The sequence below is a fragment of the Notamacropus eugenii genome, chromosome 5 (assembly GCF_028372415.1).
Source record: "Notamacropus eugenii isolate mMacEug1 chromosome 5, mMacEug1.pri_v2, whole genome shotgun sequence".
In the NCBI taxonomy this organism is placed as follows: Eukaryota; Metazoa; Chordata; class Mammalia; order Diprotodontia; family Macropodidae; genus Notamacropus; species Notamacropus eugenii.
The window spans coordinates 298,035,624-298,056,699 of record NC_092876.1 but is presented as its reverse complement, the minus strand read 5'-3'; the positions used below and the strand labels follow the sequence as shown (position 1 = coordinate 298,056,699).

Here is a 21,076-nt window from a genome sequence, read left to right as displayed (position 1 = left end):
CAAGATAATAAGGAAAATCCTCTCATGCACACCAGGGTACTCTCTCTCTCTCTCTCTCTCACCCTCTCTCTCTCACCCCCCCCCCCCCAAAAGTTGTCTTGATGTGTTTTGTTTTCTTCCATTATAAATACTTTCAGATTATTCCCAGGCTGTGAGAGCTCTCTTGTAACATAATTAAGCAAAACTAAAAATATAATGGCCTCATTTGAACGTGCATGTAATATTCTTCCTCGTTAGCACCCCAACCTCTCCATTTTTAAGGTGTTTTAAAGAAATTAACAAATTTTATTTCCTTCCACTTCCTATCCTTTAAAAAAGAAAACAGACTTCTTTCCACAAACGTGCATAGTTAAGCAAACACATTTCCTTACTGGCCATGTGCAAAACTATGTCTTATTGTGCGCTCTAAATCTCTGATATTTGTCAGGAGGCAGATGTCAATTTCCATCGCTGGTTCTCCGGAATCATGGATTTGTCCCTGTATTGATCATTATTCTTACAGCTTTCAAAGCTGTCTGTCTTTACGGTGTTATTGTTTAAGATGTTCTCCTGGTTCTGCTCAATGCATCTTTCGAGTTTTCAAAATTGATGTTATGGTGTAAATTGTACTATGATATAAATTAGTTCTTCTGGCTCTGTTTACTTCACTCAGCATCATTTCATATGTTTTTCCATATCTCTTTGAAATCACTAGTTTTTCATTTCTTATAGCACAGTAGTACTTTATCACTTTTGTATACCACAATTTATTCAACTATTCCTCAGCTGGTGGCATTTTCTTTTCTATTTTTTTTTGCCATCACAAAATAAACATACTCATATATAAGATTTCTCATATATGTGTGTGTGTGTGTGTGTGTGTGTGTGTGTGTAGATGTATACATATAATTTGTTGTTCAATCGTTTTGGTCATGTCCAAATCTTTGTGATTCCATTTGGAGCTTTCTCAGCAAAGATACTAGAATGGTTTGCCATTTTCTTCTCCAACTCAATTTACAGATGAGAAAAGTGAGGCAAACTACATTACATGACTTACCCAGGCACACACACACACACACACACACACACACACACACTGTCCATCTGTGCATGTCTATCTCTTCCACAAATCTTATACCACCCACGGGGGAGCAACCATGAGTAGTCAGGGCTCCTGTATGAAAGTGGGCTTATAGTTAGAGTAACTATCACTCCTAGGGTTATATTCCAACTAGAATGTTGGGGTTTTTTTTCTTCTCTGTACTAGATACTTTGGGGAAATCCTCTGCTGAGATATTTTTCTCTTCTCTGCTGCCATCTGCTGGTTTTATAGTGAGTTTCAGCTTCTACATAGCTCATTCTTCAAAGAGGGGGAAAGCTCACTCAGCTTTAAAATCCTTTAGGCTCTACAGCTATTTCAGTTCTTTTGTGAGTCAAACCCATAGCTACAGCCATCCATCCAATGAAAGTCCTAGTCTTAGTTTGAATTTGTCTTTTGAATTTCTATGCTTCTGCCTCAAAAGCCATGAATGGAACCTGCTATTTGACTTTGAGTCTGGTTCATTTCCATCCCATACAGTACATTTGCCCAATCAAAGAATGTAAATTCAATATAGAACATTTCCAATAACAGTCACAGTCTTTCTGGTTTCCTTTCATGGTATATTTTAGTGCAAAGCACGAGGAAGGCTAAATGTTTTCTTATCTATAGAAGCATTTTATTCTTATGACCTTGTGATCAACATGTTTAGATTTTATATAAAAAGGAAATGGAAACAGGGTCCCTCCTAATTATAGTTATGAACCTATTATAAAAACATGGTATATTTTCTCTTGAACTTTTTGAAATTAGGATAGTTTGACACAAATTTCTATAAAACAAAATGGTTCTTCCCAAAAAGCACAAAATGATAGTATACAGAAACCTACCAAGAAATTTGTAATGATAGGTTTGCCTTTTTCCTCTAAAATTTTGATTTATCAGAAATTGGAAAAGAATTCATTACTTTGCAAATTCTGTAGCAAAAATCAAATGTTATCTAAAGTGATCACTTGAAATTTTCTTGAGGGAAAAATGTTCTCTTGGTTTCTCTTTTCTTCCTCCTTATGTAGCAATATTTAAAGAAATAAAGATCGTAAAAAGTGTTTATACATGGATTATCTGGAAATATAAAATATCAGTAAGATATTTACTACCTTCATTTTAATATTAGTAAATGTGTTGCCCGTTCAAAAAAATTTTAACTGAAAAATTAAATTACATCTATCATTAAAGTACTTGTGTATAAAATTTAAAGAAAAAATAAGGGAATGTTTGATTTCCATAAAAACCTCAGATGTTTACAAATCAAAGGCATTACTATGAGCCATGCATGAAAACTAACTAGAATTTTATACTATTTTTAGTACAATGAAACTTTCATTACACTAGAAAATCAGTTGGACATGAACTGATATGAGGACAAGTCCTCGTATTTAGCAGACTTAAGCTCCTTTGTGTTTTAATAGATTGTTCTTAGCATACATTTTCTGGAGAAAATTTTGAAATAATACATACAACCTGGATGAAAGTCTTGCCAAATAAAATGAAACTATGATAGAACTTCTTTGTCAAATAACAGCACTAGCTGAGATATTCCCTCAAGGTGTTGACTGCCTAAAGCTTCTAGTCTTTAAGGGAAAACAAATTTTGCATTATTTTGTTTTTAAATATAGTAGAATGAGACCTCCAGGGGTGGGGAATCTGCAGCCTCAAGGCCACATGTGGTCTTCTAGGTCCTTGGGTGAAGCCTTTCTACTGAGTTCAAGTTTTACAGAACAAATCCTTTTATTAAGGAGATTTGTTCCATGAAGTTTGGATTCAAAGGTCCAAGCATGAGGGCCTAGAGGACCACATGAGTCCTTAAGGCTACAGGTTCTCTGCTATAGACCAAGTGTAAGACAAAAGGTAAGACAAAATATGATTTAGGCAGAGTCAGGTTAATTTCATAGCTGCTTCAAAGTGCAGGAGGAGGCAATAGCCTTAGAAACATGTAGTCAGATGGCTATTAATTGAGTTAGAAAACAGCAGTAATAATTGAAAATTTATGAAAATATTTTTTTCTTTATAAAACCATTTAGAACCATTAGTGGTTCTAATACCAATTAAAAGTCTTTCCATACAAACAAGCTCCAAACCTTTCCGTACATCACTGGAACTTATCAGACAAGAGACTTAGATCTTGGCCTTTGGTTTTATTTCCTTTAAGTGAATTAAAAGTGTTTAACTTATGAATTTTCTTATGCTTTTCCACATTCATTGCATCTGTGAAAAGAAAAATTTTTTGTGACTTCAATGCCAACATCAGCTACTTCATATTTTTTGTTGGGAGAGTTAAAAGTTCCATCCTTTGCTTTGCTTCGTCCCTTGGAGGACCTCTTTTTGTCACTTTATTTAGAACAAAATCAATGAGCTTTTTTTATATCTCTGATCTCTAAACTGACTGTGATTTTCCCAAGATAGCCTTGATGATTTTTTGTGAACCACAGTTATGTGCCTCATATCACGTCTCCACTGCGTTTCAAAAGTGCAAAGCAGACATTTCTACAATTTAACATAAATGTTATTTCCATCTGTGTGCAGCTCAATGTGTTTAGCCAAGCTCTGTTTGGAAGTAAATTGGCTTTTACAAGGTTTACAGTAAAGATACTTGAAGTCCAAACCAGTTGAAAGTTTTGGTTTTCTGGTTTTTGCTGGCCACCTGCAGCAGGACTCCTTGAGTTAAGGCTGTCTGAGTCTTGCTTAACTTTATTTTTCTGAGCTGCTGGGGTGTTCTTTTTCTCATTTGAATGATTTGTTCCCTTTAATTCATTTTGTGGAGAATGTGTAATACAAAAGGGTGAAGATTCTACAGTCTGATGGTTCAACTTTTACATTTATTTCTATGTTGTTGACAGTATTATTAGGGCCTTTTTCTCCTTTAGAGTTTATTCCAGTAAGTTATCTTGTGGACAATTTGCTTATGTCTTTTAAGCATTATTTGTGAATTACAGTTAAATCGTATTCAGCTTTTGAATAAGACTTTTGTTTCCAAGTCTTAGATTTTTTGGGAGAAACAGTATACAGGAACAAAGGCTGCTCTGGCTATATATAGCTACATCAGGAGTAATTAAATCTCTCCTCAGTCCTCTATGAACGTCATCAAAATGCATCCTTATATTTGATTTTGTAGTAAATGATTTATAAGATACTGAACTACTCCTACTCAGTGTTATTAGAACATTCTTTTCTCTCTCTTTTTTTTTTTGAGGGGAGAATTGGGGTTAAGTGACTTGCCCAAGGTTACATAGCTAGTAAGTGTCAAGTTTCTGAGGCCGAATTTGAACTCAGGTCCTCCTGACTCTAGGGCCCGTGTTCCATTCACTGCACCACCTAGCTGCCCCCAGAACATTCTTTTTTTTTTTTTTAAATTATTTTATTTGTTTTCAGTGTTCTACAATCACTTCCATGTATCTTAGATTTTTCTTCCTCACTCTCCCCTCCCTCCCTGAGACTGTGTGTTGTCTTATATAGGTTCTACAGATATATTTCTATTAAATACATTTTCACCTTAGTCATGTTGCATAGAAGAATTAAAATGAATGGGAGAAATCATAAAACAAACCAAAACATAATACAAAAGAAAATGATCTGCTTCATTCTGCGATCCAATTCCATAGTTCTTTCTCTGGCTGTGGAAGGCGTTTTGTCTCAAGAATCCATTGGGAATTTTTTAGGTCCTTGTATTGCTATGAAGGACTAAGTCTACCAGAAAAATTCCTCACACACTGTGGTTGTTGCTGTGTACAAAGTTCTCCCGGCTCTGCTCGTTTCACTCAGCATCAGTTCATATAAATCCTTCCAGGCCTCTCTGAAGTCTTCCTGTTCATCATTTCTTATGGCACAATAGTATTCCATTGCATTCATATACCACTTGTTCAGCCACTCCCCCATTGATGGGCATCCCCTTGATTTCTAGTTTTTGGCCACCACAAAGATAGCAGCTATAAATATTTTGGTCCATGTGGGACCCTTTCCCATTTCTATGATCTCTTTGGGATAGAGTCCCAGAAGCGATATTACTGGATCAAAGGGTATGCACATTTTTGTAGCCCTTTGGGCATAGTTCCAAATTGCTCTTCAGAATGTTTGGATCAGCTCACAGCTCCACCAACAATGAATTAGTGTTCCAACTCTTCTAATTCTTCTCCAACATTTATCATCTTCTTGTTTTGTCATGTTAGCCAATCTGATAGGTGTGATATGGTAACTCAGAGTTGTTTTGATTTGCATCTCTCTAATCAATAATGATTTAGAGCATTTTATCATATGACTATAGATAGCTTTAACTCTCAGAACATTCTTCTTGCACACTTTAGTAGAGGACTAGTTCAGATTCTTTAGTGTTTCAATATACTTCTTTAGTTCTTCCATCTTTTTTGTGTGTGTACTTTTCCAAAGTGCCAACGAACACAGCATCTGGAGTTGAATTCTTTTCTACAAAGACAGCAAATCAACTGGTGGCCAAAATTAGAATTCTCAGGAGTTTCCAAGCCACTGCAAGATTCCTAAGGCTGTTCATCAGAAATGTCGTTTCATTTGCAATTGTTTCTGCAGGACAGAGCTCTACGATTTCTGTTCCTGTATCTGTAACTAGAATTGTTTAGGACTGTTCAATGTTAGGTTCTTGCTTGAGTTTGAATCAGGAAAATCACTTGACTTGACCTCAGCTGGATTATTAGTCCTCAAAACATACTGAAACACTGCATTTTGACTAGTTTCTCTGGATTCTAGCCTAATAATATATTTTCTCTTGTCCACACTTAGATAAGTGGCTTCTAGGATATCATTCATAGCTTGGCTTTGTTTATCATTTACCTCAGAAAGGTTGTCAGCCATCTGGAGACTTGGAGGGCAGTAGGATTTTTTATGAGTAATCGAATTTGGTAATCCTGTGAAGAGACTGTGACATAATTTACACTCAATTGAGTCCACATCTCTTAATAAAATGTTTTAGTTGTTTAGTTCCCTAATAGTAGGTTCTATTCTTTAAAGTGGTGAAAATCTCTTGAAAGTTGAATCTGCAAACCTAAACTGATGGAAAGCATTCAATAATTTGTTGAATGCCAGATTTGGAAGTCTGCGGTGGTTGTTGAAACAAAGAAGGATCTCCAGGTTCCAGAATATACACTGGTTCATGACATCCATGATGATGGTGGTCAGTCTGACACCACTTGTCCCTCAGAGGCATTTTCAGTGGGTATGACCTACTTTACTTCTACACTTCCTCATTGTGGCTTTTCTGTCAGCTCCTGGGGCCAGCCTAGAGTAGGAAGTGAAGACTGCATTTGGGACAGAGCCCCAGCCCACCCCCAGGGGCATAGTTCCCTAGCCTGGCAGCCCACTCCCTTGGGCCACTCCACAATGCACTGCATTCCCAAAGAATCCCCAGCCTAGACACAGAAGCGGAGGTGCAGCTTACCCCATCTTTTCACCAGCAGGGAAGCGGCAGCCAGAATCTGCTATTTGAATTCGGGTGAGTACAATCCTTTCAATGCCTGCCACATCTCTAGTCACTTGCCTGTGTTGATGCAAATAATCTTGGGATCTTCATTTAAACCAAAGGTGCTGAGTAGAGCAGAAGATCTTTGTCTTACCTTCCTGCAGGCAATAAAACCACTGTTCCTGCTACATTAACAAATTTCCCTTTGACCTAGATCTTTTCCTATCACATTCTTTTGCCCTCATTTCCTTGAAACCGGGATTGACTTCACCACTTGACTAAAATTTGGTTGTCCAAGATAGTAAATGATCTTTCAACTGCTAAATCTAGTTTTAGATTTCATCCTCCTTGACCTTTCTGCAATTTTTGTCGCTGAAATATTTCTACTGAATATTCTCTTCTCCCTTGGTTCTCAAGATATCACTCTTTCCTAGTTTTCCACCTATCCTCAGTCCTTTTTGCTCGGTTATTATTTATTTTCCTCCCTCTAAACATATGTGTTCCTGAAAGTTCTGTCCAGGGTACATTTTTTTTCTTCATACATTTTCCCTTTATGATCTGTTCATTTCCCATGGGTTCAATGATCATCTTTATGTAGATAACTTCCTGTAATGTTAATTATGTTAATGAGAGTTAAAGATCTTCCCCACCCATTAATGGGCCTGCCCATTGAAGGAATCTTGATTGGGGAGATTTGTTTTGTAGGAAGGTCCATACCTTTTGTTAATTTCTAATGAGGCACTGGTTCTCAAGGGTTGTGATGCTCTCTGATTCGGGAAAAGTGTATATATATACTCTGAGATGAGGGGTTTTGTTTTGGGACTTACTCATTGGAAGTATTTGTTTGGCCAGAAGAGACTCTGCGTAGCCACTAAGGAGCATCCCAGCTTTGAAAGCCCTGATGTTGGTGCTTTTCTCTCTGGTAACTATGTATGTATGTAATGGCTAGACAACTGGATCTGTCTGTTGATCTGTGATATGTATTGCTTATGATCAGACAGTTGGAAGCCCTGTCTGTTGGTCTTTATTTCTCTGTTTGTATTTTCTCTGAAGTTCAGGCTGTTGACTTTTTCCCCTGAACTAAGTGAATGATGTATGTGCTTGAGTAGATTGTTGACCTCTCAAAAGTTGCTTTCCTTTTAGAAAAGCAGATCTAAGAACCTGTGCAGCAGACCCTCCTGTGTATGTTGGGGTCCTTGCTGTTATACTCCCACATTTATACATCCAGTCTTAATATCTCTATTGAGCTCCAGTCCCTTATCACTAACTGCCTGAAGGACATTTTCACCTGGATGTCCTATTGGTATCTAAAACTCAACATGTCCAAAAGTAACCCAAGAGTCTTGGGAATAGCAGTGTCCCCAAGACCACCAGACATGCTTCCAACCCAGGCTGAAGGGACATTCATATTACTGTGGAGAAGGAGCCCTCCTTCCTCACTACCACCAGTAACAGTTGTCGAGCAACTGCCACCAATAGGCAGATAAACATAAAAGTCTTGGGAGTGATCATATGCCCTAGCCCTACCCCAACCACCAGTCTTACCTCCATCACAACCCTCACAGCCATCATCTGGGGAAGCAATTACCATGGAGCAGCCAGCCATCTCCACTAATTGCTAACTAACTGTCTCACATAGGGCAGGCAAGTCAGCCTGGTACCCTTCAGCAAGGAATCCTAAGGAAAAGATAGGAAGCAGCATGTGTTAGGCAGTAATAATAGCTAGCATTTATATATTACCTGCTATGTGCCAAGCACTGTGCTAAGTGCTTTACAAAATTTATTTGATCCTCTCAACAATCCAGAGAGGTGGGTGCTATTATTATCCCCATTTTACAGTTGAGGAAACTGAGGCAAATAGGTTTTATTTCAAAGTGATTTACCAAAGGTCATACAGTTAATGAGTGTCTGAAGCTGGGTTTGAACTTAAATCTTCCTGACTCTATCCACCATGCCACCTAGTTGCTCCATTATTAATTTGACCATCATTTCCCCTCTGAATACAGGGAGACAGACCAGAACCCCTGAATATAAAAGCCTTTGATATAGAAATACTTCCAACACAGACCCCATATCTATCAACCTGGAAAGCAACCTCTGTGGAGATGTCACCTGCTCATATAGGTCCTATACCACATCTATTGAAGACCTAGAATAGAAAATTCTTGCCACTGAAGTCCTTGGAGCTATCAAGTGGTTCAACATTAGAAATCAATACAATTTAATCAGTGGAAATAACATTTAGAAAAGAGGCATCGCCATCTGCTTTTCTATCACACCTCAAGGACTGTGAGGCTTTTCTAGGTGATTTGTAGCTGAAATCTTCCCTATGGGTTGTCTTCCCCATTAGCAGGTGAGCTTCTTAAGAAAGGGTAACAGCACAGAATTTTGTATATATTAAGTGCTTGGTAAATATTTTTTTCATTTTCATTCATGGAACTAAGTATCTTCCCCTATAAACTTTTCCAGTCTTTTGTCACCCAGTTTTACTAGCTTGAGTCATTTTTCACTGTTCACTCTCCTTACCCAGCCCTCTACCCTACCCCGCAAAAGAAAGCACAAACCAAGAATCAAAGGAAACATCGAATAAAAAAACCCGGACTGTGAAATCTTGTGAGTTATACGTATTAAGTAATTATTGTCAGTTTAGGTGAGCTGTTAATCTTACTTCCTAGACACGTATCATATCTCTCCCCTCCTCTCACATAGCCATCATCACACTATCTCAATATTCTCCTAATTAGTCTTCCTGCTTCTAGCCTCTCCCCTCTTAAGTCTCTCCCTTCTCTGCAAAGCCCCTTTGTTCTAAATACACACTTATAGGTTGGATTTAGTGCTGGGAACTTGCCCTGAGTGTCAGGACCTCAAGTTGATTCTAGGGATCCTTGAATCACATAACGAATTTAGCTGGAGGTCTGGACCAAGTCTCCAGGTATCCCTTCTACGTGGAGTACTTCAATAGATCTCTGCCACTACAAGGGCAACCTGTCCAGTCTTTAAAACCCAACTGTAATACTACTTTACCCTCCCCTTTTTCCATACTGGACATCCCATAGTCCTTTGCACCTTTCATATCCATTTAAGCATTATTTTGTGTGACAATTATTTGTGTTTTTAGCTTGTCCTCCTAACAGCTACATAAAGGTAGAGATGACAGATAAGGCATTACCAAAATCGATTAACATCCCCAGACTTTGCACAATGCTCTTATATGTAATAGGCATTTAATAATTCAACTCAACAAGCATTTATTAAGAGCTTCCAAGACACTGCAAGGAGCTGGTGCTATAAAAAAATGAAAACAGTCCCTGCCTCTTGGTGTTTATATGCTTCAGGGCAGTAATAAAACATACCCAAGTAAATAAAGTCCAGGTAGTTTGAGGAGGAAGATAATTCCACCAAGAGAATCAGGAAAAGCTGAGGAGCCAAACCTTGAAGATAAATGAGGATTCTGAGTGGGAGCTATGAGGAGGGATTACAGGCCAGGAGGTGGAAGGTGTTTCTTATTTGTTCAAGTGAATTAACTTATTACCTCAACATCTGTTAAGGCAAAGGCAAGGAAAATCCACTGAACAGATCTCCTTTTATGATCCCCTAATGCTACATGGACTCTTTGAAATTCTCAAGAAATATTTCAACTTGACACCATCTAAATAAGAAATGCGCTCAACAGGGATCAAAGCCCTCAGCCCTTTTAATGCTGAAGTCCCATTTTCCTAATGTGTAAGTCTGGCCTCACCCTGTGTTTGCTTACTTGGTTACATATGCTGGTTACGGTAATAAGACAACCAAAGAACTTGAGTATTAGCATTTTTATGCTTCCTACAACTGGAAAATTCAATTAAGTCTGGAGCTAGAAGAAGTAAATGGCTGCAGATGTGGAGGCAATGACAAATCTGCCTTCAGAGCACGAGCAGCAGCGTTTTGTGTCAAAGGTTTTCCTGCCAATTGAAATGTTAGTGAGAGGACTAAAAGGTAATCCACTACTGCCTGGGTTAGTTAGCGTATGAAGGAAGTTCAGCGTCACTCTGCTTACTAAGTCAGACCAAGCCTCATCTCACTGACTACTAGAAAATCTGCTCTACTAGGAAATTCTGAACTCGAAATATTGTATAGACCATGACTCCCATTTGTTGAAATAGGTTTCCAAGAAAGACTCATCCGGAGGCATTATTGGCTAAATGATGAAGAAAGGGTAGTCATTGAATTTAATTAATTCCATGTCAAAATGAACTGAATTAGGAGCCTAAGTGATTATTTTGAAACTTGGATATTTGCAATGTTTACAATCTATTTGTTCTTAAAGGCAGGAGGTGAGAGATCACTTCAAATAGCATATTATTTACAGGGAGAGCTCTCTAATACAGTAATCAACCTTCTAAGGACGTGAATAATGCACCTGGCTTTTGGCAATATGGATACAAACTCCTGGGAAAAGGTAGCAACAAAGAGATCCACTTTGTGAGCAGCCAATGAGGTAGCTCACTTTATTTTATTTATTTATTTACCATCTATTTATTTATATTATATATTTATATATTATATGTATTATACATATTTTTTATTTATACCTTTTGTTTTCATATTATGATCACTTTTTGGATAAGCCCTTCTTCTGACCTCTCTCCCATGCAACAAGCCTTCCCTTGAAACAAAGGAAAAAAAGTAAAATCACTGAAATACTGTGTTTCACAGAATATGCAACATTATTCCACACCTGTAATTCTGCCCGCGCCTCCCCCCCCCCATACAGACCTCCTTCCTATGAAAGAATAGTGGTACATTTCTTTCATCCTTTTTTCTGTGGCTAGCATTGAGTATTATAGAATGGTAAGTTTCATTTTTACTTTTATAGTTTATATTGTCGTCATTTTATAGATTGTTTTTCTGGTTCTTTACTTCATTTTCATTAGTTCATATAAATTTTCCTAGATTTCTCTGAATTCCTCATATTCAGTTTCTTATAATGTTAAGAATATTCTATTATTGTCAGGTATCACAGTTTGTTCAGACATTTCTCAATCCATGGGTTCCCATTGTTTCCAGTTCTTTGGTTAGGTGGTTTAGTTTAACTAAGCAAAAGTTGCTATTACATATAGCAATAGAGAGGAGAGACATCAAAGAATTTGAGTTGGTATACTTTGGGTTGCCTCTTTTAACCAGAGGATTATTGTCCTATCTCACTTAGAACTCTCCACTGATTCCATAAGAACATGATATTAGGAGAAATGATGTTGAGGGATTATGGAAGAAGCTCAGTTATTTTCATAGCAGTAATGTTATAAAAGGGTGATTAAATAATAAATAAATAATAAAAATAATAAATAAATGATATGGTGAGGATTTTATGAGGTTTGGTTATAAGACATTAATGTTCATAGGATCAATGATCTAGAGCTTCTTTTCCTTAGATGCATCTACTCTAATCCCCTCATAAGAAAATTTTGAGAACAAAGCAAGGTACATTGGAAAGACCTGAATTTGGAGACACGGCAAAGGAGTCCAGATCTTACCTCTGTTACTGTGGGCAAATCACTTTACCTAATTAATTGTTCTGTGGATGTTTGATAAAATTAGCTTGTGAATCCATCTGGTTCAGCATTATTTTCAGCATTATTTATTCTTTAATTTTCAAGATTTCTATTTTGGTGTTTAGCTGGAGTTTTAAAATTTGTTGGATTCCTAATATTTTTAGTTGAATTCCCAATTCATTGATATTTTCTCATTTTTTGTTAAGTGTTTACAGATAAACATTTCCCACTTTGGCTTCACTTGAACATTTGGGAGTGTTGTCTCACTGTCGTAATTACCTTTAATTAAATTACCCATTGTTTCAATTTGTTCTTTGAATCAATACTTCTTTAGGATTGTTATCTACTTTCAGTTTATTTTTAATACTTTTTCAGTAGTCCTTTAATATAAATTTGTTGCATTGTGATCAGTAAAGGAGATACATAATAATTCTGTCTTTTTGCATTTATTTGTGAGGTTTTTATGTCCAAAAACATGTTTACATTCTAATGGATAGGGAGGATTGTAAAAGAGTTCTTTTAGAATCCTAATGTCACATGGCATCTTAGAGGAAGTCAGTTGAAACAGAAGATCTACATATAGTTTTGTTATGTTTTGAAGATGTAAGGAAAAAAAGGTGGGGGGAGAATATAAGAAGAGAAAATAGAAGATAAGTTAGAAAGTTAGAAAAACTTTTTAAGACATAATCAGGTTGTGTAAGTAGAACCATAACCAAACACAGAAGGGGAAAGATGGTATCATTTTGAATGGGATGAAAACTTCTCAGGAATATGGAGTCTTCTCGCTGGAGTGGAGGAGACCTTGGGCCCAGGTTTCCATTCCTCCAGAGTTGGGTGATTTCCATATAAGGCTATGTATTGCTTTAGGATCAGTGATTGGATATGACTTACTAACTCCTCAATGCCTAATTTGCATATAATGAGTGTATTTTTGCAGGCTTTGTAACGTCTAGGAGCAGGGAAATTTGAACCGGGTTTCATAGGGGATTGGTTAGATTTCATACCTAGAATGTAAGACCTTGCTTCTCAGCCAATAAGAATAATGGTCAGTGGTGGGAGGGGGATTTTTGTGTCAGGGTCTATATAAATTGCCATTCTGCTTCTATAAGGCGCCTCCCTACTCCAGCTTTACTGGTGAAGGGACCTCCCGGTTTCTCTCCAGAACCGAAAAAAAAAAGGAGATTTTCTGTTTTTACCTTGAGATGTCTCTGAGCAGTCAATTTGAGTAAGGGGGTTCATGCTTCTCCCCTTCCCCAAATATGAATTTGAACTTCATATTCATCTAAACTGGTCAAAAGAACACAGAACACCCATACAGAGTTTGGCATAGAAACACATTCAAGTTAAGTACTATCTAGATAGGAAGAGGAAAAGGGGGAACAGAGAGAGGCAGATTTAGGAAAGCATTAGTCATCAGCAAAACAAATCTTAAGCTTGGAGAGAGAATTGTGAAGAGAAGATTAAAGAAAAATAAGGGAAAGGGAATAAAGAGGAATATAGAAAAGAAAAAGTATGAGAATAGAATGGAAGGAAATAAAAAATTAACTATCATAACTGTGATGAATTTACCCATAAAAAGGAAGAGTCAGTAGAATGGATTAGAAAATGAAATCCAACAATGTTTTTTACAAGAAACACACTTGAAATATAGATTCACAAAAAGTTGAAATAAGGGTTCAGCAAAATCTATTATGCTTCAGATGAACACAAAAAAGGCATAGGAATTATGATTTCAGATAGGCAACAACAAAAATAGACTTAAAAGAGATATAAGAAGGAAACTACAATTTGTTGAAAGGTAACAAAGACAATGAATTAACATATATATATATATATATATGTAAGGTAACGTAACGTCTAAATACTTGAAGGATAAATTAATTACAAGGAAAAAGACCATAAAATTATAACAATAACCTCAATTTACCCCTATCAGTCCTAGATCAAAAGAGAAGTTAAAAACAAAAAAGAAAGAAGTTAAAGACTTGAATAGAATTTAAGAAAAATTAGATATGATAGATTTCTCTTTGGTGATTATTGAATAGAAATAGAAAGGAGAATACATGTTTCTCAGCTATGCATGGTACTTTATCAGTTTGGGACCATGTTTTTCAGTCTGTAAAATGAGGGCATTAGAAGCTCCCTTCCAATTCTAGCTTTATGATCCAATGTTATTGCAAAATGTTAGGGCAACCTTATAAGGAATATGTTTATAAAAGAAAGGTCATGAAATGGTCTTTCAGTCAACAGTTCACAAAGGTAAACATTATATACTTTTGATATATTAAATGAAACATATACTTTTTTTACATGTGTGGGTTGTCTTTTTTTTTCTGGGAGCCAGGGGAGTGGGTGGTCTGGACCTACCTGGGATTCCAATGGTGTGGGGGGTTTCCAGTCTTCTACCAATGCATGTTAGCAGTTTGTCTAAAACTTGTTTCAGACGGTTATCTGAGATCACTAAGAAATTGTTTTGACTTGCCCACAGTCATACAATTAATAGTCCCAAAGTCAGAACTTGAACCTAGGTCTTTTTTAATTCAAGGCTATCTATCCACTATAAGACACTATCTTCTGATGGTAAGTATATGAATGTAAGAAAAGAAATTTAAATTCTAAATAGCTTTCTCCTGTTTCATTGTCAAAGTCTTCCTTGAGTACCTGGAAAATAAGAAACTAATTCAAATAATTTTCTTCTTTCCCTGACTCCTTGGCAACATGTAAATCTCTCCTCTCAATTAGCCTCTTTGTGAACCCTGTGAATGTAATCTGTAAATTGACTTAGTTTGCCTACAAAGTCTGTTTAACTATATTTGTTTATGTATGAGATTATGATTGTTTAAGTTTGTTCAACTTTTATAACATTGGAGAACGCATGGGATTATGGAGCTGTCTTTTCTCTAACTTCTATGTCCTAAGAGGAATGGACAAGATTGCAATATGGAAAAGAATTATTTCTCTATCACTTGGACATAATTTTCCTATTAAGAGGCCTTGTTAAAATCCTAATGATTGTTCAGATTTATTGTTTTCTCTGAGGTCTGAACCTATGCTTGTGCATAATAATAAAATGTAAGTTTTTACCTTTATGACTTCTGCATTATGGTAAATATATTTCAGCCAGTTATTCATCCATGAACTCAGAAAAGAGCTATTTCTCTCATAACGTTATATTGGCATTCCTATTCTCCAGGGGCAAAGTTTCTGATTAGGGAAGGGGCCATTTGGTTCCAATATCCTTATCATAAGTAGTTTGTAAACCTTAAATGAATGGCCATCTATATGTGAATATTCTCCAGTGTCCCTTTCTGGTCTTGTTTCCACACCTGTAAAATGAGGGATAATTACATTTATACTACCTATATCACAGGGTTGTGGTGAAAGCACATTATAAAATGCTATAAAAGTGGCTCTCCATTATCTGAGATGGCACGAACACCTGAGACTGGAAAAACCTTCCACATTCTAGCCCTAACCTTATTTTGCCAACGTCATTTCACACTCCTATTCTTCATACACTCAAGGTTTTAGCTATTTGGATCCCTGGCCATTCTTTAGTCTTCCCACTTCCTTGCCTTACATGTTTTCTCTCATGCCTAGGTTCTGAATAACCCTCCACATCTGCAACTGCAAAAAAATCCTTCCTCTAGGCCAGGGATTCTTAAGAATTGGGTTTTTTTTTTTAATGTCACAGGCCTCTTTGGCAGTCTGATGCATATGGATGCCTTCTTAAAAAGTATTTGAAAAATCGAAAGAATTGTAAATTTTAGGGGTTACTGAAAATAAAAGATGCATTTTTCCCCCATGCAAGTTCATGGACTTGCTAAAATCCAACCAAGTCCATGGATTCCAGGTTAAGAATTCCTGCTTTATCCACTATTCAACACTATTTCTGAATGGAATGTTAAGATGATATTAAAATGAGAAAAATGGAAATATACAAGGACATATGGAAAGACCTATGTGAGATGTGGCAATTAAAGGTTCTCCTTCAATTGCCAAAACTGTATATATATGCTATACAATTGACTTTAAAAACAAAAAAGCAAGGTAGGAAAACAGGTCCAGGAGTATCAGAATTTCAAAAAAGCCTAGAAGGGACATATCTATAGTACCTAACATAGTGCCTGGCACATTCATCAACAAAAGAACAGAACAGTGAATTGAACATGTAAAAGATAACTATAAAAGCAAAATTTTCCCATAACTAAAGAGAAAATCTGAAAATCAAAGAAATATAGATGATAAAATGGAATTAAAACAAAAACTAGGTGGTTTTTTTTTCCATTTTATTTTTAAATTAAGAAATAATTCCTCTTTCACCTCACTGAGGTAGAGGCCTGGTTGTGGCACTGAGAAAAAGCATAGGCACATTTTAGTGGCTTTTAGCTCCCTAAACTGCTGAATCAATTCACAGCTTCACCAGTGGTGCATTTATGTGCCTATTTGCTTGCAAGTTCTTCCAAAATTTTTCATTTTTGCCACTTCCAGGGTGATTGATATAAAATGAAACTTAAGAGTTACTTTAAACCATTTTTTCTAATGATTGGGTGATTTTAATCTCTTTTCCCCTTCTTATTACAGTTATTGATAACTTGGATGTCTTCCTGTGAGAGCTGCCTGTTCATATCCATTGACCACTTATCAATTGAGAATAGGGGGCTTTCTTTTCATAAAGGCAAAAACAAGTCTAATTAAAAAAAAGACAAAATGTTAGCTAATCTGATTTTTAAGGGAGGAAGACAAATGACTAAAATTAAAAATGAAATAACATAAACGTGAAATGAAATTGTTAGGAACTATTGCCCGATTATATATAAATAAAATGATAAATAGATGAATACTTATCTCCAAAAAACAAATAAAAATAAAGAATTTAATTAATTCTACCTGATATCAGAAAAAAAATATTGAACAAGCTATAAATGACCTCCCACAGGGGTCCCCCAGTTCCAAATGGATTTATAATTCTACATTTACAATTAGGTCAAAGAACAATTCTAACATTACATATTTTTTACAAAAATAGAAACACCTATAACTTACTAAAATTATAATTCCTAAGTTTACGAAACACCTGTAAAAGAAACATGATTTTCACACACAAAACAGAGGAGAAATAGAGAAAACTATAGATTAATATCTTTAATAATTACCAGTACAAAAAGACTGAGTAGGATATTGACAGAGACTTAAAGGACCTATTAAAAAGACCATAACTATGACTAAGTTGTATTTAATTATACTGTGAATGCAGTGTTATTTCAACATTAAGCATACTATAAACATAACAGACAACATTAATAAGATTCATAATCAGCAGAATCAGAAAAAGCTATTTAAAAATTTATTCTAAATTTATGGAATAAAAGAAGCATTCTCATAATAGTATAATAAAGATGATTACATATTATTAAATAAAACTGCAAATCTATTAAGTACAACTTGCTATTCCCTTTAAATATATAATGAAATTATTATGTAAATTTTTTTCCTTCCCTCCCTTTCCCCTCATCCATGAAATGACTACCATTAGACACAAATAGGTATAGATATGTAAATTTATTCTTTACACACCTCTACTTATCAGTTCTTTCTCTGGATGCCGACAGTATCTTTCTTCATATGTTCTTTAATTTGTATATTTATAATATTCAAAATGACTTATTCACTCAGTTGTTCTTAAAACAATATTGATGTAACTGTACAATTTTCTCTTGGCTCTGCTCTTTTTGCTCTTCATTATTTCATGCAAGTTTTTATGTTTTTCTAAGACTGAGCTCATAATTTCTTACAGCAGAGTAATAATCCATCACAATCATATATCACAACTTGCAATTTCCAGTTCTTTGCCACCACATTCACATTCAAAGTTATAATATTTGTGAATTTGTCTTATTTTTACTATTTTCATCCTCAGCCTCTTTTACCCTATCCCTGTTGCCTTATCTTCTCCCCTTACTCTATTCCTTATTCCACGCCCCCCACCCCAAAGAGTTCTGACAAAGTGTAACACCCATTTATGTTAAAAGGCAAATCCCCACTAAAAAAGCATAGGAATAAATAGGCTTTTCCTTAATATGGTAGACACAATTCCATCTAAAACGAAGAAGTAGCATTACTTATAATGGAGAAACAATAGAAGTTTTTCTAAAAAGATCCCTTGCTTTAAAAGTATCACTGTCATTTGATACAGTTCTAAAAATGTTAGCTATTTTAAAAAAAATAAAGAATGAGATCACTGTTGTCAAGAGATGATGGTTTAGAGAACTCACTAGACTTAATTAAAAATTGATATGACTTCAGTAAGGTAGCAAGATGTAAAATAAACACACAAAAATCATCAACCTTTTTGTCTATTGCCAACAAAACCCAGCGGCAAGATTAAAAAAAAAAAATCTGTTAAAAATGGAATGGACTAAGGAGTCCATCTAAGTCACTCCCAGGATTTATAGGCTACTAATTAAAACACTCTCTAGAAATAAAAGACAAATAATTGGAGATGAATTGGGTCTTGATGATAAAAATCATGTCAAAATTAATTTATAGATTTAGTGCCATGTCAAACTGTAAAGGGGGTTACCTTATTCTTTTAAATTTTATTTTTCAGTTTACAAAAAACAGCTCTCTTCCCCTCACTGCCTTGACAACTGGAATAACAAAACCCTAGCTACAAACATGCAGTCAAGCAAAACAAATTCCCATATTGGCTGCATCTAAAAATACCTTATTTTGTACTTCATGTCCTTCACCTTTCTGTCAGGATACAGACTCAGCAATGATCTTCTGGAATCATGGTTCGTCATTGCATTGATCAGGTGTTTGTTTTTACAGTGTTGTCATTGTATAAATTGTTAAGCTCACTTTACTCTGCATTAGTTCATACGAGACTTCCCAGATTTCAATGGAACTATCCATTTCACCATTTCTTAGGGCACAATAGTATTCCTTTATGTTCACGTATTATAACTTGTTCAGTCATTCTCTAATTAATAGGTAATCTGTAAGTTTCTAGGTATTATAAGAACTGTATTTTTGCACATATGGGTCCTTTTCCTCTGTCTGAGCTCTTTGTAGTCCTAGCCTGCAGTGGTATTATTGCTGGTTCAAAGAGTAAGAATAGTTTGGCGATTTTTAGGGCATAGTACCATGTTTCCTTCCAGAATGGCTGGATCAAGTTCTCAACTCCACCAACAATTCATTCCTGTGTCTTTTTCCCGCCTACCTTCTTCAACATGTATCATTTTCCTTTCTTTTTTTTGTTGTTGTTAACTTGTCCAATCTATTGGGTATAAAATGAAACCTCAAAGTAACTTTTAATTGTATTTGTCAAGTTATTGGTGATTTGGAGCAGATTTTTGAACTACCTATTCATATCTTTTTACTATTAATTGGGGAATGGTTCATGAACTTACAAATTTGAATCAGTACTTCATATTCTTAGAAATGAGGCCAAAGGATTACTTTACAGCACTAGATAAATTAAGAAAATTCATCTTTTGGGTGAAGGTCAATAATAGTAAGAGAAATAATAGGGGAAAAGGTAGAAATTAAGGCTACCTAGCAGAATTTGATCACAAACTGTACCTTTAAGTTAAGAAAGCATCAAACTATATGGTAACAGTTTAAAAAATAAAAGACACCAGAAAAATTGATCAATAGAACTGATTAGTTAAACATGATCCAGAAGCAAGTGAACATATTATAAGCACTGCTGGGGAGTAAGAATTCTATTTTTCAAAAAACTGCTGTGAAAACTGGAAAGCTGTTTGGCACTAATTAGGTTTAAGCGAACATATTACACCATGTTCTATTTTAAGTTCCAAATGGACACATGATCTAAATAAACAAATGACATAAACATCATGAATACATTAGAAAAAGAAATTTTTTTTATATCCATGGCTATGAGTAAATTTTTAATAAGGGATAAAGATGACAATAGCAGATAAAATGGACAATTTCAAGTACCTAAAATGGAAAAGCACAACCATATCAATGCATTTGGTATTAGAAAATTAACTGGGTAAAAATATTTGTGGTCTATTTCCTTGATAAAGTCTGAAATCCAAGATATGCAGGAAATTGATAGAAATCTATGAACAAGGAATCCAACAGGTAAAGGACATGAACAAGGAAGTTGTCACTAACCATATGAAAAATTCTCTGACCAATTTTTTGACCAATAGTAATAAGGTCCTTGAGAGGAGGGATTGTTTCATTCTCTGCCTCTCTAGTGCCTATTTCCTGGCACATTGTACGTTCTTCCTAAGTGCTTTTTAAGGGAAAATGCAAATTCAAACAACACTTAGGTTCTCCTTCAGATTGGTAAAAGAGGAAAATAGCAATTGTTTGAGGAAGTATGAGAGGACAGACACACTAATGTACCATTGGTAGGGCTGTGAATTGATCTAACCATTCTGGAAACCAAAAGGGAACTGTCCTTCAAAAACCCAGATATAAAAGTGGTCAAAGACATAAGTTAAGGATTGATTTGTATAATAACATTTATAGTAGGTCCTTTCGTTATTTTTTCTGGTAGCAAAGAATTAGGAACAAGGTGGTGCCTATCACCTAGGGAATGGCTAGATGAATTATGGGATATGAAATTAATGGCATATTAGTTGCCTTAAGAAATGATGACACTGGGGTGGAACCAAGATGGTGGAGTAGAAAGGTGCACATACTCTAGCTCTTCCCCCACATCCTATAAAATAACTGTAAAGAAAGACTCTCAACAAATTCTAGAGCAGCAGAAGCCACAGAACAACAAAGTAGAGATTTCCAGCCCAGGGTGACCTGGAAGGCTGACCAAAAAGGTCTGTCACATTGGATGTGGAGCAGAGCACAGCTCAGCCTTGGCCGCACTGGGAGGAACAGGGCTGGAGAGGGCCTCGGGAGTGGAGTCCCCAGGAACAGCAGCAGTGGTTTGTGGATCCCTCAACCCACAGGTAACAAGGACACTTCAGGGGTCAGTGAGAGGGCTTTATCACCTTTGTGATGGGGGAGCAGGGTCTTCCCGTAGCCAGCAGGCAGCAGCCTGCT

General features: G+C 35.9%; 1 pseudogene; it reads right to left on the bottom strand.

Moving 5' to 3' along the window:
• Positions 1-3,167: 3,167 nt before the first annotated feature.
• Positions 3,168-6,248, bottom strand: LOC140507885 (zinc finger protein 800-like; annotated as a pseudogene).
• Positions 6,249-21,076: the final 14,828 nt, after the last annotated feature.